The sequence below is a fragment of the Capsicum annuum genome, chromosome 9, assembly GCF_002878395.1.
Source record: "Capsicum annuum cultivar UCD-10X-F1 chromosome 9, UCD10Xv1.1, whole genome shotgun sequence".
Taxonomy (NCBI): Eukaryota; Viridiplantae; Streptophyta; class Magnoliopsida; order Solanales; family Solanaceae; genus Capsicum; species Capsicum annuum.
In genome coordinates, this window is record NC_061119.1 from 115,508,358 (window position 1) to 115,524,206 (window position 15,849).

Genomic DNA, 15,849 nt, shown 5'->3' on the forward strand with positions numbered 1-15,849 from the left:
TTTTAAGCATCTTAAGATGGGGCTAATCTAGACATTTCCCTTTTTAACCTCTTAAGGCCCAACAACTTATAACATTATTGGGACACCATTTAACCTATTTGCAATAAATCAAACTCTCTTAAAACACTCTTAAATTATCTCAAGGCTCTTAGTTCAAGGAAGGCTAGGGTTTTATCAATAGGATCAATTTGAGGCTTACAAGGGTAATTTCTCTCTGTTATCTTCATAATCTAAGGTATGTTAATCCTCCCTCATTGTTAGTTCTAACTAAAGGCATATTTTACGAATTTTTTAAATGGCATAAATATTGTATGGTTTTTAATTTTCAAATATATGTTGGGGGTTTTGGTTACAATGGTTGGTTATAGTTTTCCCAGGTTTTTTACTTATGGTTTCATATTGGTGGTTTGAATATTTTGTTGCATGTGAATGGTTAATTGGTACTTGGTTTTGGCTTTAGAAATACCATGCCACCAAAATGTATAATAAAATGCCTATGAGAATGTTTTGGATTAAATTGTTGGACTTTCATTGAACTATGCATGGTATAACTTGGAACTGGAACCCTAAATAATATAAATGGTTTAAATAGTTTGGAATGGTTAAATGGTAAGGTGTTGGTGGTTATGGTTGGTCTAATTAAAAGCCTTGTGGGGTAAAAGGAAATCCCCCAAGAAAACTTAATAACAAATATCTTGTAGGGTACATGGGATTCCCCAAAGTCAACTTAATAATGCAATCTACGTGTATATGGGAATCCCTTATTTTATAAAGGGTTGGCTAAGGACATTGCTTACAAGCTATAGTCGATATGACAATACCACTAATTATAGCCTTGGTTAATAATAAATCTAATAGTTGTTTGGTTATGTGGTAATGGTTTAAATAGGGCAATAATATCAGGGTGTGATAGCTAATCGTGAGGTGTGAGTCCAATGGATGTACAATGGAAACTCATGTTTACCAATATGAAGATTGGTCATGGAGACCATATGTGATACTTACGGGGTACATGAGAATCCCCTAAGTACACTTATACATATGTATCATAGAGAGCAAAGGGTACTCAAGAATCCCCTACTACTATGGTATCTCCGGTTCATATGGCTTTATGAATCGGGGCTCGTTCAGGGGATCACGTTGGACCTATATAGACCGTGGGTGGTTCTAGGATGGTTAAGCTACGCATACCCAGGTTAATGGTTGTAAAGGCATGCTGAACCTTGTTCCCTTTCCTAGTATAGTTATATATATATGTATGTAGTTGTGAATGCATACAGTTGGTTTACTTATTTTTAAAGGTTTGCATTATTTTATCCTTATCCTAAGTGCATAATAACATTCACCCGCTACCCATCTTTGGGTTTAGTATCCCACGTAATATTGGAACCAGCCGTTCTACTCCTCCTACTTAGTGATTAGATTTGGGATCAGCTGTTGGATTAAAGTGATGAGCTTCTATATTATGGAATGCTCCATTTCATATCATGGATGTCTTTGCTACTTTGGTTATTTCATAGACATAGGTTTTGGCTATGGTTGGGGATATGTCCCAAACGGATATTATTTTACTCTTGGTTATAGGCTTTATGGGACTATTATGGGTTGGTACAGCCGGTGTCAATAGTAGTGTCAGTCTTTGCATTGGCATTGGTATTAGGAATGATACCGTTCGACCTTATTTATGATTATTCCATCCTATTATGTTATGGACTTATACTTGGTTATTGTTTAGTTTTGGCATGGTTATTAGTTGGGTAATGGATAGTTGGACTTGCTTGGGTTGGTCACGGTTATGGACTTATCCCAAAGTTTGGAACTGTATAAAATATTTTGTTATATGTTCAGAATTCATCCGACTCATGGTATGTGTTTGGGGGTTGGGTTGGGTAATGGGGAGTGGTCTCCGATCCTGGTTGGACTTAGGATGCCTATTATGATAAGGCCTCAGTTTAGGTCGTGTTAAGTTGGTGTTAGAGATTTAGGTTCATGTTCAATTGGTTGTCCACAAATTTGTGTTGAGTAGAGTCTCTTTTAAGGGTGTGTAGCACACCACACTTATAAGAAAGAGGCTAAAAGGCATTTAGGAAATATTTCTCTTCTTTGTGTTCTATTTTTAAGCTTAGAGTCTGAGCCCTGGAATCTCTTCGAATTCTGTTTGTTTTCTTTTCAGATCATGCCTCAATAATCTGATATTCACAAAAACACCTCTATCCCAACTGAGGATGATGTTGATTGGACACGCTCTTCTCATGGGATCCATTTTCGGTCTAAGGGTCCAGTCCCTAATTTCTCTAGAGTTGCATCGATTTCTTCTAGTCCTCCTCATGCTCCTTAAGCTCCTCAGGAAAATATGATGAATTCAGAGTTTTGTCAGTTGATTCATATGATTTCTCAGTTGATAGCTTGTGATGATCTTGTATTGCATCTTCTGAGGCCATAAGGATTGGCCAGTTTTTTAAGAGGTTGAATCCTCCAACTTTTACTAGTGTTAAGGTAAAGGAGGATCCTCAGGGTTTTCTGGATGAGACAGAAAAGATCTTCAGGGTCATGCAGGCAACAAATGAGAAAGAGTGAATTTTGCTGCCTATCAGTTAAAGGATGTGGCATACCTATGGTATGAGGAATAGGATTGGGCAAGGGGTTAGGTTGATGATTTATCTTTATTGGAGACTTTATCAAATGTATTTTTGGGTTACTTCTTTTATCAGGAGTTGAGTAAAGCTAAAGCAGAGGATTTGTTAATTTGAAATAGGGAAAGATATCGATCAAGGAGTATGACTTGAAGTTTAACCAGTTGTCTAGGTATACTTCAGAATTGTTGTCTGATATGAGGGCCGGGATTAGAAAGTTCACTTTAAAATTATCTCGTGATTTGATCCTTGAAAGTAAGACTGCATTGCTGATCAAAGACATAGATATCTCTAGGTTGGTGGTTCATATGCAACAGGTAGAGGAGGAAAAGAAAAAGTAGTTTAAGGTAGGCAAAAGGCAGGGTAATAGGTTTAGGTTCTTTGGGAAGGGTGGAAAATAGCAAACTGGATGGTAAGTGGCCAAAGAAGAAATGGGGGAGTTCTGCTTCTTTCTCCATAACTAGTGCTCCTTACCCGAAGTAGTTGGGTGTTAGACGTCAGCAGGGTGACGATAACCTCAGGGAACTGGGCGCCCAATCTCAGGCTAATAGGGCTAGTCAACCTCATCATGTCCTCCTTATAGGTTTTATAGTCGGTTACATCAGGGCTTATATGATAAGAGGAGGGATAGGTGTTTCAAATATGGTCAGCAAGGCCATATGCTTAGAAATTATCCAATTGGTAAGTTTGCTTCAGGAGAGAACAAGGTTTTGACTGCCTTTTTATCTGCTCTCGCGTCGAAGGGCGTTGTTTCTACTTTTAGTATTGACATAGGATAGAATAAGTTATATGCTCTTGTATTCCGACAAAAGTCTAAGGTATTGCTTGATTTTATGAATGGTATGTTATAACTCCTTTCTCATGACCCATATGTTTACTTGATCCACCTATATATTTATTTGATCTGAGGTCTTCTCTTTCTTATGTGACCCCATTTGTAGCTGTGTATTTTGGTTTTAATTTTGAGTTTATTTTGGATCCTTTTTCTATTTCCAACCCGATAGGTGACTCTTTGGTTGCTAAAAAAGTCTATAGGGTGTGTGTGGTATCTGTTGGTAGTAAGGAGACTTTGGTGGATTTGATTGAATTAGATATGGTGGATTTTGATGTTATTTTGGGGATGGATTGGTTACACTTGTTCTATGCATCCTTAGATTGTCGAACCCATAAGTTTGTCTTTAAGTTCCCTGGTGAACTGGTTATTGAATGGGAGTGTAGTTCCCTAGCTCCTATGGGGAAGTTTATATCATATCTTAGAGCTTGAAGATTAATCTCTACAGGGTGTCTCTATCATTTGGTCTGGGTTAAAAACTTTAACTCAGAAGGTTCTTCTTTGCATTCGGTCCCATTGGTGAATGAGTTTCTTGAGGTCTTTTTGGATGATATTCCTAGTGTTTGATAGAAAGATTAAGTTTGGGATTGATTTGATTCCAAAAACTCATCCAATATCTATTCCTCCTTATAGAATAGCTCCGATTGAGTTGAAGAGATTTAAGTTGCAACATAAGGATCTTGTGGAAAAGGGTTTCATCCGTCCTAGTACCTCGTGCTTAAAAAAGATAGTTCACTTTTGATGTGTATTGATTATCGATAGTTGAATAAGGTGACAGTTAAGAACAAATATCCTCTTAGTAGAATAAATGACTTGTTTGATCAGTTGCAAGGTGCCAAATTTTTTTCAAAGATAGATCTTCGATCTGGGTATCATCATCTTAAGATTAAGGAGGTAGAAATCCCTAAGAAGACATTTCGTACCTAGTATGGCCACTTTGAGTTCTTAGTTATTTTATTTTGTTTAACCAATACCCCGGCAACATTCATGGATTTGATGAATAGGGTATTCTTTCAATTTCTGGATCTGTTTGTCATTGTGTTCATTGATGACATTTTGGTGGACTCTAAGAGTGATATAGATTTGTCAATCATCTCTGTGTGATGTTACAGACCTTGAAAGAGCAATATTTGTATGCCAATATAAATTTTGGTTGAATGCTATCACTTTTTTGGGTCATATTATTTCTATTGTGGGGATCATGGTGGATCCACAAAAGGTTACAGTGGTTAAGAAGTGGCCTAGACCTATGACTCCAATCAATATTCAGAGTTTTTTGTGTTTGGCTGGGTAATATAGAAGGTTTGTAGAGAGTTTATCAATGATAGCATCCCCATTGACTAAGTTGACTCAAAAGAAGGTAAAGTTCTCTTAGTCGGATGCTTGTAAGGGTAGTTTTGAAAAGTTGAACGATAAGCTAACTTTGGATCTGGTTTTGAATTTGCTTGAAGGCACTGAGGGGTTTGTGTTTTTTTGTGATACATCCTAGGTAGGACTTAACTGTGTTTTGATGCCACGTTATAAGGTGAATGCATATGCTTTTAGGTAGTTGAAGTGCATGAGAGGAATTGTCCAACTCATGATTAGAATTGTTAGCTGTCGTGTTTGCATTAAAAATTTAGCATCACTATTTGTATGGAGTGCACGTGGATATCTTACCGGATCATAAGAGTCTGTAGTATGTGTTCACTTAGAAAGAGCTTAAGCTCAGGTAGAAGAGATGGCTTGATCTTCTCAAGGATTATGACATGAGTCTTTACTACCATTCAGGTAAGGCTAATATTATTGCTGATGCTTTTAGAAAGTTGTCCATATAGAGTTTAGCTTATGTGGATAAGGAAAGATGGGAGTTGGTGAAGGATATTCACCATTTGGGTAATCTTGGTTAGGTCATCTCTTAGTGCAGAGATCAAGAAGAAATAAATGCTAGATCCTATTTTGATGAAAATCAAGGATGATATAGATGGGCAAAAAGTAATGGTATTTGATATTAGTGGTGATGGTACCTTGCAGTATCAAGGGAGGTTATGTGTTCTTGACGTCGATAGTTTGCGAGAAAGGGCATTGGCCGAGTGCATAAATCGTGCAATGTTGTTCATCCTAGTTCAACAAAAATGTATCATAATCTTCATGAGATGTATTGGTGGAATGGTATGAAGAAGGATGTGGCTGATTTTGTGACCAAATATTTGGTTTGTCAATAAGTGAAAGTTTAGCACATGGCCTAGAAGCTTATATCAGGAAATTGAATTGTCCGAATAGAAATGGGAAGTGATTAATATGAATTTTGTTATCGGTCTTCCTCGATCACAAAACTAATTTGATTAGGTTTGGGTCATCGTGGATAGGATGACAAAGTCAGCTCACTTCTTGCCTGTGAGGACTAACTTTTTGGCTGAGGATTATGCGAGGTTGTATCTTCATGAGATTGTGAAATTGTATGGGGTACCTATTTCAATTATCTCTGATCATGGTATGCAGTTTTCATCTCACTTGTGGCGATCATTTTTGAAGGGGTTGGGTACTAAGGTTAGCCTGAGTGCTGCTTTTCACCTACAGATGAATGGGTAAGCAAAAAAGACTATTCAAACACTGGAAGAGATGCTTTATGCATGTATGATTGATCATGGCGGTAATTGGGTTGATCATCTACCTCTTGTAGAATTTACTTACAATAATAGCTACCATTCTAGCATTGGGATGGCATCTTTTGAGGCATTGTATGGTAGGAGGTGTAGATATCCTATTGTGTGGTTCGAGTTTAGTGAGGTGGATATATTTGGCAATGATTTGGTTTATCAGGCTATAGAGAAGGTAAAGGTGATTTGGGATAGGCTTAAGGCTTTTCAAAGTCGCCAAAATTCATATATAGATGTAAGGCGTAGGGACTTGGAGTTTGAGGTTGGGGAAAAGGTGTTCCTAAAGATGTCTCCCATGAAAGGAATAATATGGTTTGGCAAAAAGGGGAGGCTCATTCCCCGGTATGTACGTCCTTATGTGGTTTTGAGAAGGGTTGATAATGTTATGTATGAATTGGTGTTGCCTTCTAGTTTGATCTCCATTCATCCGGTATTCAATGTCTCTATATTGAGAAAGTGTTATGGTGAAGAAGCTACTTGGGAAGTAGAAGAGGAGATGAAGTCCAAGTATCTGTATTTGTTTTCTGCTTTGGATATTCGTGTGGAAGGTATGCATTCTTGATCATATCTTTGTTTTCTAACTTAGTTAAAGGTTGGAATGGTGATGTTGGGGTAAAATTCGTGCTTGAACTACCTTGTTCATCATTCAGGGACGAATGATCCTAGTGGGGAGACTGAAACACCCTAGGTTTCGACCCTTAGAAAAATTCCCATTTATGGCTTTTGGATATCATACGACTTAGAGTACATCTCGTATTATGGGCCTTCATAAGCTTGACCCCAAAAGAGACCTTTCATTTAATGCATGTGTAACATCACACCTGTGACAAGGAAGACCCCAGTCACCAAATTCAGTGGGATGATGGCACTAGAACGCCCTGGATTGTGGAGATGGTCATGATCATCAAGGGGCCCATTAAAGGTCCCAACATTACTTGCATGATCACTCATTGTGTCATGGACACTATTGATATCACCTATAAAGAAACAAAAACAACAACCAAAATAAATAACACTAACTATGGGTAAACCCAACGTCACTGTCAACACCACACAAGCAAAAACTAAGTGTCACTCCTCGACAATGGCGCATTTTGATCACGCTCACCTATACTATTGTTTTAGTGTAGGACGATCATTGTAAAATATAATAACCCAACTTGAGTAGGGGATCCACAAGGAGTGTGTAACTAGTATTCGAGTCTTATGTGTGTTGTGAGCTACTAAGTATTTACCCGCAATGTAAACATAAAGTAAAACATAAATTAAAAATGGGGGTGTGGTTTGAAAGGTTGTTGAACAAAAACTACTTGAACTACTAATTAGGGTAACAATTATAGATAACATTCCAATAGGAGAATAGTATTGGGCTTATGTTTTCCAGGGGGGAAATAGTGCATATGTATATGAGAATCAAATGCAAACTCTAGTTAATGACTACATGGGTAGGCTAGGTTGGGGGTTTTAAAGTTAGTTTTTCAACCAAACACCAAATTATCTCCCATGGATCCTTTTGGATACCTCAACTATGTGGAAAATAAATCAACCCCACAACCTCAATTGGGTATCTCTATTTCTAGGAAGATGGCCAAGATATAGCAAATTCACAATCCATCATTATTTCTAAGACAAGGTAAAGGAATAAGCTAACATCTAATTATTGTTCACAAATACTTGTCACCTATATCACTCTTTCAAGGATGATATAGGATCTAAATAAATGCCCACCTCCCTCTTTCAAGGGTGATGTGGGATTTTGGGAAATTGGGGTTTTCACCCACAAATTCCAATTCACCAATCAAGTATTAGTGAAAGGCAACATCATTAACCAAGAATCTACACTAACAATAAAAAACCCACACACATTTGCACCCTATTCCAACATAAATCCAAGATAGATGTTTAGCTACTCATGAAGTTTGAGAGAATAAATATACCTAAATACATATTCAAAGCTTCTGTTGAAGATATAAGCAAGGGTGTTATTCAAATTCAACTTAAATTACAGCTGAAGCCCTTGAAAAATTAACTATAATAATATTACCCAATTTAGTAGGGTTTTTACAATGCCTAAACTTGAATTCTAGTTCAAGATATCCCAAAAGTGAAAGGGTTTATTCCTTATAGTGAATTGGAACTAGCTGTGAGAAATTACTTATCTGCCCCTTGGTTATTTTCCGCGCCACCACAATCGCCAGTGCTTGATCGGGACTGTGGTGAGCCCATCATGATCACCACTTTGACTATTTTTGACTTATCATAATCGCGACCCTCAAACCACAATCGCGGTAACTGAGGGTCAGCTTCTGCTTAAGATTTTTCATTTTTTGCACTAACTTTTCCCGTTTTGGTCTTTTTTCATCATACTTCCCTTATTTTTCTTCATTTCCTATAAACCTGCTAACCATGGGAATTAGTGCATTCAAATGGTAAATTCGCCTCATTTACACAGTTTAATCATAGTAGTGTGCATAAATTTAGATGCATATGAGTGGTAAATTCACCACTCAGGAGGTAACTTTCTCGCCATTCAATTTTGGGTAACAACATAGCTAGAGTTGTGAAAATTATATCCATGTGGCTCTCAGTTATAGATGTAAATGGTCCCACACTCATGATTGAGATAGTTACAAAACTCTTTTTCATAACTTAATTTATTTGTCATGTATCCTACATGACCCGAACCGGGTCCTTGTCGTAATAGGAATCCCAAGTCCAACCAGGAACGGGGACCACCCCCGTTACCCAACCCAATCTCCAAACACATACCCTAAGTAGATGAATTTCAAACATATAATAAATAACATTTAGTACAATTCTAGACTCTAGGATAGGTCCATAACCGTGACCAACCCAAGTAAGTCCAACCATCAAATACCCAACTAATAATCATGCCAAACCAAATAATAACCAAGTAAGAGTCCATAACATAATAGGATGGAACAATTATAAATACGGTCGAATAGTATCAACCCTAATACTAATGCCAATACTAAGGCTGATACTACTGCTAACACTGCCCATACCAACCTATAGTAGCCAACATAGCCTCTAACCAAAAGTAAAACAATATACGGTTGGGACATGCCCCCAACCATAGCCAAACCAATGTCTATGAAATAACTAAAGTATGTAAATACATCCATGATATGAAATAGAGCCTTTCGAAAATGGAAGCTCACCACTTCAATCCAACAGTTGATCCGAAATTCGATCACTAAGTAGGAGGAGTAGAACGGTTGATTCCTCTATCGTGTGAGGATACAATTCCCGAAGATGGGTTAGCGGGTGAACTCTAGCATGCACTTAGGATAAGGATAAAATAATGCTAACCCTTAAAACAAAGTAAACTAACTATATGAATTTACAACCAACCATACATATATAACCATATTGGGAAAGAAAACTGAATTTAGCATGCCTTTAAAACCATTAACCTTGGTATGTATAGCTTAACCATCCTAGAATAACCTAGACTATATGGTCCAATGTGACTTCCTGAATGGACCCCGATGCATATAGCCGCTTGAATTGGAGATGCCATAGGAGTAAGGGATTCCCTTCGCTCTCCATGATACATATGTATAAGTGTAATAAGGGGATTCTTGTGTACCCCATAAGTATCATATATGGTCTCCATGACCAATCCTCATGTCGGCAAACATGAGTTTCCAGTGTCCGTCCATTGGACTCACACCTTCACGGCTATCTATCACACCCCGATATTATTGCACAATTAAAACCATTACCACACAACCAAACCACCATTCCATTTATTATTAACCAAGGCAATATAAGTGGTGGTATTGTGATACTGACTTTAGCTTGCAAGCAATGTCCTTAACCGACCTTTTATAGAAGAAGGGATTCCTATGTACCAATAGATTGCATTATTATGTTGACATGGGGGAATCCCATATTCCCCACAAGATGTTTGTTATTAAGTTTGCTTGGGGATTCCCTTTTATCCCACAAGACTTTCAATTAGACCAACCATAACTACCAAGACCTTACCATTTAACCATTCCAAACAATCTATACCTTTAAGGGTTCCATTACTAAGTTACATCATGCATAGTTCAATGAAAGTCCAACAATTTCACCAAAAACATTCTTATAGGCATTTTATCAAATATGTTGGGGGCATAGTATTTCTAAAGCCAAAACCAAGTTCCAATTAAACATTCATATGCAAGCAAATGTTCAAACCACCATATTAATATCAAAATCAAAACCATAAGTAAAAGACATGGGGAAACCATAACAAACCATTATAACCAAAACCCCCAACATATATTTAAAAACCCAAAACCATACAATATTTATGCCATGAAAACAAATCATAAAATATACCATTAGTTAGAACTAACAATGAGGGAGGCATAACATGCCTCAGATTACGAAGATAACGGAGAGTAATTACCCTTGTAAGCCCTAAATTTATCCTATTGATGAAACCCTAGGCTTCCTTGACCCAGGAGCCTTAAGAGTATTTTAAGAGATTTGATTGAATGCAAATAGGTTAAATGATGTCCCAAGAGTGTTATAAGTTTTGGGGCCTTAAGAGGTTAAGAGGGAAAATGTCCATATTACCCCCAACTTAAACTGCTTAAAATCCCTGTAGGATGGTACGACCACCCTACCCCAACCGTACCTTAGGGTATGAGTGGTACCCTTATCTCATACCCTAGGCCTCCCCTTAGACCCCAACACTGTCCAACATACGACCACCCAAACCAAACTGTACCCAACTATATGATTAGTATCATGAAATCCTACCTTAGGAAGAATAGAATCACCTAGACTAAACTTAGGGTAATATATGATTGACACTTAAATGTTCATACCCTAATATACGACTTGTATCAATTTTAAAGTGGGCAATATGGGTATCATTGGCTATCTATTGACACGTAGATTCTATATTTGTATGTTTTAGTTGATTTCAGGTCCTTTTGTGGGGGAGAGCTCCAGATTGAGGGATTTTATGACTATTTTTTGGCATCGAAGTAGGTTATTCTTAACTTTCTTCACACTGGGTTGGGTAGTTAATAATAATGTAAAAGCATGCTATGAGTATGGGGTTGTACTTGAAAAATGTGTTTAGGTGATTTATGTTCCTGTGCAGGGGCCTATGTGGATACTATTTGGTAGTTTTGAGACATTAATTGCTATGTGTTACGATGTGGATTCTTATATGTTATTGTTGGCCTGGTGTTGATATATGTATGTTTGGTTATACTCTTTTTGGTGGGGAAAAACTAGATTTTAGGAATTATATGGTATCAATGATATTTTTCGTGCATGTTTCACTTAATGGTTATGTATTATACTAAATTATGGATGGTTGGTGGATTTAAGTGGATTTTTAGCTTACATTATTTGTATATTGATTGGATATGGGATATTCTTATTTTCATTAATTGTGATTATTGCATCATCATTCTCATTGCATCTTATACTTTATACACCTACTATTGTTGTATGTTGTGCTTTATTTGTTGTCTTATGTCATATATGTGATTATGAACATTGGCACCAATGTGGAAATACTAGAAACAATGGGAACATTAGAAATACCAATTTGTGACATCATAATAGACCCTCTTCAAGGATGTGCCAAAGAGGAGTCATGGATATTTGTATTGGATATTGGATTGTATACGGGTTGACAAACCTCTCATGGATCCTAAGTCGCTGAGCTCGGTAGGTATGGGTTGACGAAGTTCCCATGGTCCTACATCCATAGCTGAGCTCGATAGGTATATACGGAGGTTGTGAAATGACCTCGTGCATCATCATCATCTTCATTGCATTCTATATATTATGCTTATTCTTTGATTGTATTTCTGTTTGTGACTTAATATCTGTCTATTTGTTCTATCTTTTTGTACTTATATTAGGACTTAGGAGTATGTGTATACTTGTTCATTTTTCCCCTACCTGTCTTTGTTATAGATGTATATAGTAGAATTGTTAATGGAGATAATGGGGCACTGTTTGGGACATTTTCTTATTGTAGGTGACGTGCCCATAGTTTGTGTTTATATATTTTATTTTCTACTTTACTCGGTCAGCTTATGATACCTATTGAGTACAAATAGACTATACTCATCCCTACTACGCCATTTTAGTGCAAATCCAGGTATAAGTGCATCACTTGGATAGCTGATTTAGGCAACTTATAAAGTCAATTCAAGGTAGCAATTGATCTATGCATTCAAAGTTGACTACTACCTTTTCTTATTTAGACTATGTCTTATTTGTATTCAGAAATAAAGTTGTTCCTTTTGGGATATCGTATGTGTATTTTGATTTCGAGTTGTATTAGTTGGTTCTTACACAATGACACCAGGTTTTGGGATTTGGGTTGGCATCTTGATTATGTTTCTGTTTTTACTATATCTATGTGTGGTTCGACCCCATTCTAGAAGTCTTGCCTTGGGTTTTGGTATTGATTCCTCATTTCATATCAGATTGAGTGATGGGCTTACTAGTCATGGCTTTTCCACGACAAGTGCCATCATGACTCTTGATTTTTGGGTCGTTACAAATGTACTTGATTATGCTCCATGGAGGTATGATGTCCTGTTTAAGCCACTTGACAAAACTTAGATTTTAAATTGGATTTTTGGGGATTCACTCGGTAAAGTGGAAAAATAATTTTTCTTTGATTTCAACCTTTTTCAATGAGGTTTTACATTTATAACCCTTAGAGTATGGAAAACTAGATTATTCAATAAAAATCTAGTTTTACTCTTTTTCCTTTAGGGTCATTTTTGAACTATTTTTGGGCCCAAAACAAAATTAGCTAACAAGGATATAATTAGACTCCTCTTGATGTGTAGATTATAGTTTTATAGATTGGGTTTATTACAAGACAACATGAAAAGTAAGAGCTCTTGTTGAAGGGTCCATGGTTATGTTTCAGCTTTTTGAGGTAGGTTATGACTTAACTTTCTTCAGATTAAGCTGGATAGTTAACTATTCTTGTAAAGTTTGCTATGAGTTGAGGATTTTATCATAAGATTCATCTTCTAAGATATTTAATTTATTGTTGCCCATGTAGGGGCTTATATGAATATTATTAGTAGCTCTGGGATTATTATTATTGTGATGCTTGTGCGGGGCTTTTATTGGTCTTGTTAGAGCATTATTTGCCTTTATTATCATTATGACGTCTGAGGGGGGCTTAATTGATATTACTATTCATTAAAGTGGTGCTATGTGATGGATTATATCATGATTTATTAAGATTTTAGGAGATTTAAGCTTATTTATACCATTATTAATTTGATTCATTTCATGATATTGTTTTGGTTATGAGAATGCATCCTCATCTCATTTATCTATATACAGGGAATGGGTACCACAAAGAAATACTAATTTTGAAAAAAAAATGAAACACTTTATAAAACGCCTTTACCGAGGGATATGATGGTAAAGTTTTAAGAGATATGAGATTCTGATAGTATATGGGTTAAGAACACCCCATGGTTCCGTTACTAGAAGCTTATGTTCAAAAGGTGTAACAAAGTGATATTGAGACATTCCATCCTTATCAGACCAGTGCATTACATCATTTCCATTTGTCTAATGTGTTTGTTATTGTGTAATTTAGTCTTTCTCTATATATTTGAGTGTAATTTTTCTTATACTATTATTATATTTGTAAAATTACTAAGAGATAGGATTTGAGTCGCCATAGGGAAATTTCCTACATGCATGTGCGTCAAGACCCAAACTAGGGTCTGGCCATGACTGGTATCTCCAATCCACCGTGGACCGGAGACCACCCCCTAAACCTAAACAGATACCACATACCACCCAATAACATATAACAAGATAGCACAAGGTAAGTTCAAGTAATAAAAGATATGTCTATAACCAATAACAGAAAACCAACCAAATACATCCATCCAACATCACCCAAGTCCACAGTAATCTAACAAAGCCTTTATGCAAAAAGAAATAAAAACCAGTCTTGGTCGGGACATGTCCTCGACTCTAACAATGACAATGACAATGTTAATGATAATGAAAACTCTCAATCCTAATCTACGATAAGAACTGATGAAATGTCTAAGTCTTCCGGAGAATGGAAGCTCACCACTTCACCACAATAAACTGACGACCCGAGTTGATCCACTTAACGCTACGCATAAAATGTAAAGGTATCTCCAGTTCTTGCATCGCATGGGGATACATCTTTCGGAGACGGTTAGTAGGGTGATCACTAGCATGTAACTCAGGAAAAGGGTGTAAAATAATGTCAAGTCTAATCATTTCAATATCATATGAATCACATCATAATAAACATATTAGTAATATGTTGGGATGGGGAACAAGGCTTAGAATGCACTTTAAATCTTAGCCTGGATTGTGTAGCTCAACTGTCATGACATAAAAAAGCACCCACGGGCTATATGGGCCTAGCTCTCCCCTAGCTGTTACGATCCTAATTCGTATGGCCGCACTAACCTAAGGGTATACATATGCACAATGGGGGACTCGAACCTCTCAACATATTAAGGTAATTCAAGCACCCAATTATGTAATATAATATGGGGGAGTCAAACCTACCAATCATATGATATTAATAAGGAGGACTCGAACCACCCGATCATTTATACCCTGCATCGACAACCGTAGTTTCCAGTATTGGTCCCTTGGGACCTCCACTTTCACGACTCAGCTACACAACCCTCTATTAAGCCCCATTAAAACCTTTATCATACGTTCCCATTCATTGAACCATAATACATATTTAGGCATACATTGTTGGTATATTTATACCAACTATAATTGCAAGGTAACATCAACATGCCAAACCAATAATCATCACTTGTGAGAATTCACAATCCCCTTGTATCAATTCAAAACCATTATGCTTTATTAACTTTTCACACTATGCAATAGTTGAAGAGTAGTCCAATATGCACACTTTTCATATTCAAAACTAATTTTGCAATATGGGGTTGAGGTTATAACCACTTCAAAAAGTCACAAGTTGGGGGAAATCATGATCCCCCAGTTCATTCACCATACCCATGCACCCCACAACTTCAAAACCAAAATTAAAGCATGAACAGACATGTGTAAACCATTAGAAACACTGTTCAACAACAAACATTCAAAACCCTCAACCCATGTTTCAAAACCAATACCAAAACCATATGAATAATACTTTAATACATATGATTTTAAACAAATAGCAATTAGGAAAGAGTAACATGCCAAAAATACCCAAGATTATGGAGATAATCCAACCCTTGAGCCCTTGGATGACCTACTTCTTGGAAACCCTAAATCTAGATGCTTTAGATACTTGAGAGAGAAGAAAGAATATTTGGAGTGGGTTATCGATGAAATTAGAGCTCCAAGTGTGTTTATAGGTCATGGGCTATTATTGGGATAAGAGGGATATATCTAAAATACCCCCATTTAAAAAGCTAGAAAAATAAACTATCAGTCATTACGGGTCTCATAACGACTCATTATGACTCATCTTCGAGAGTCGTTGCCAAGATTATGTGACCAGGCCACCCACTATTGACCTTATGACTCATATACCATGGCTCGTAATAGGACCTTACGACTCATGGGGTCCAGTCATAGTCAACACAAAAACCAATTAGGGTAAACAATGGACACCTTATGATTTACACAAAATGACTCATAATGAGTCTCCATGACTCGTAGTGAGCCACTCGTACTCAGAATAAAACTTAGCCACACACATTGT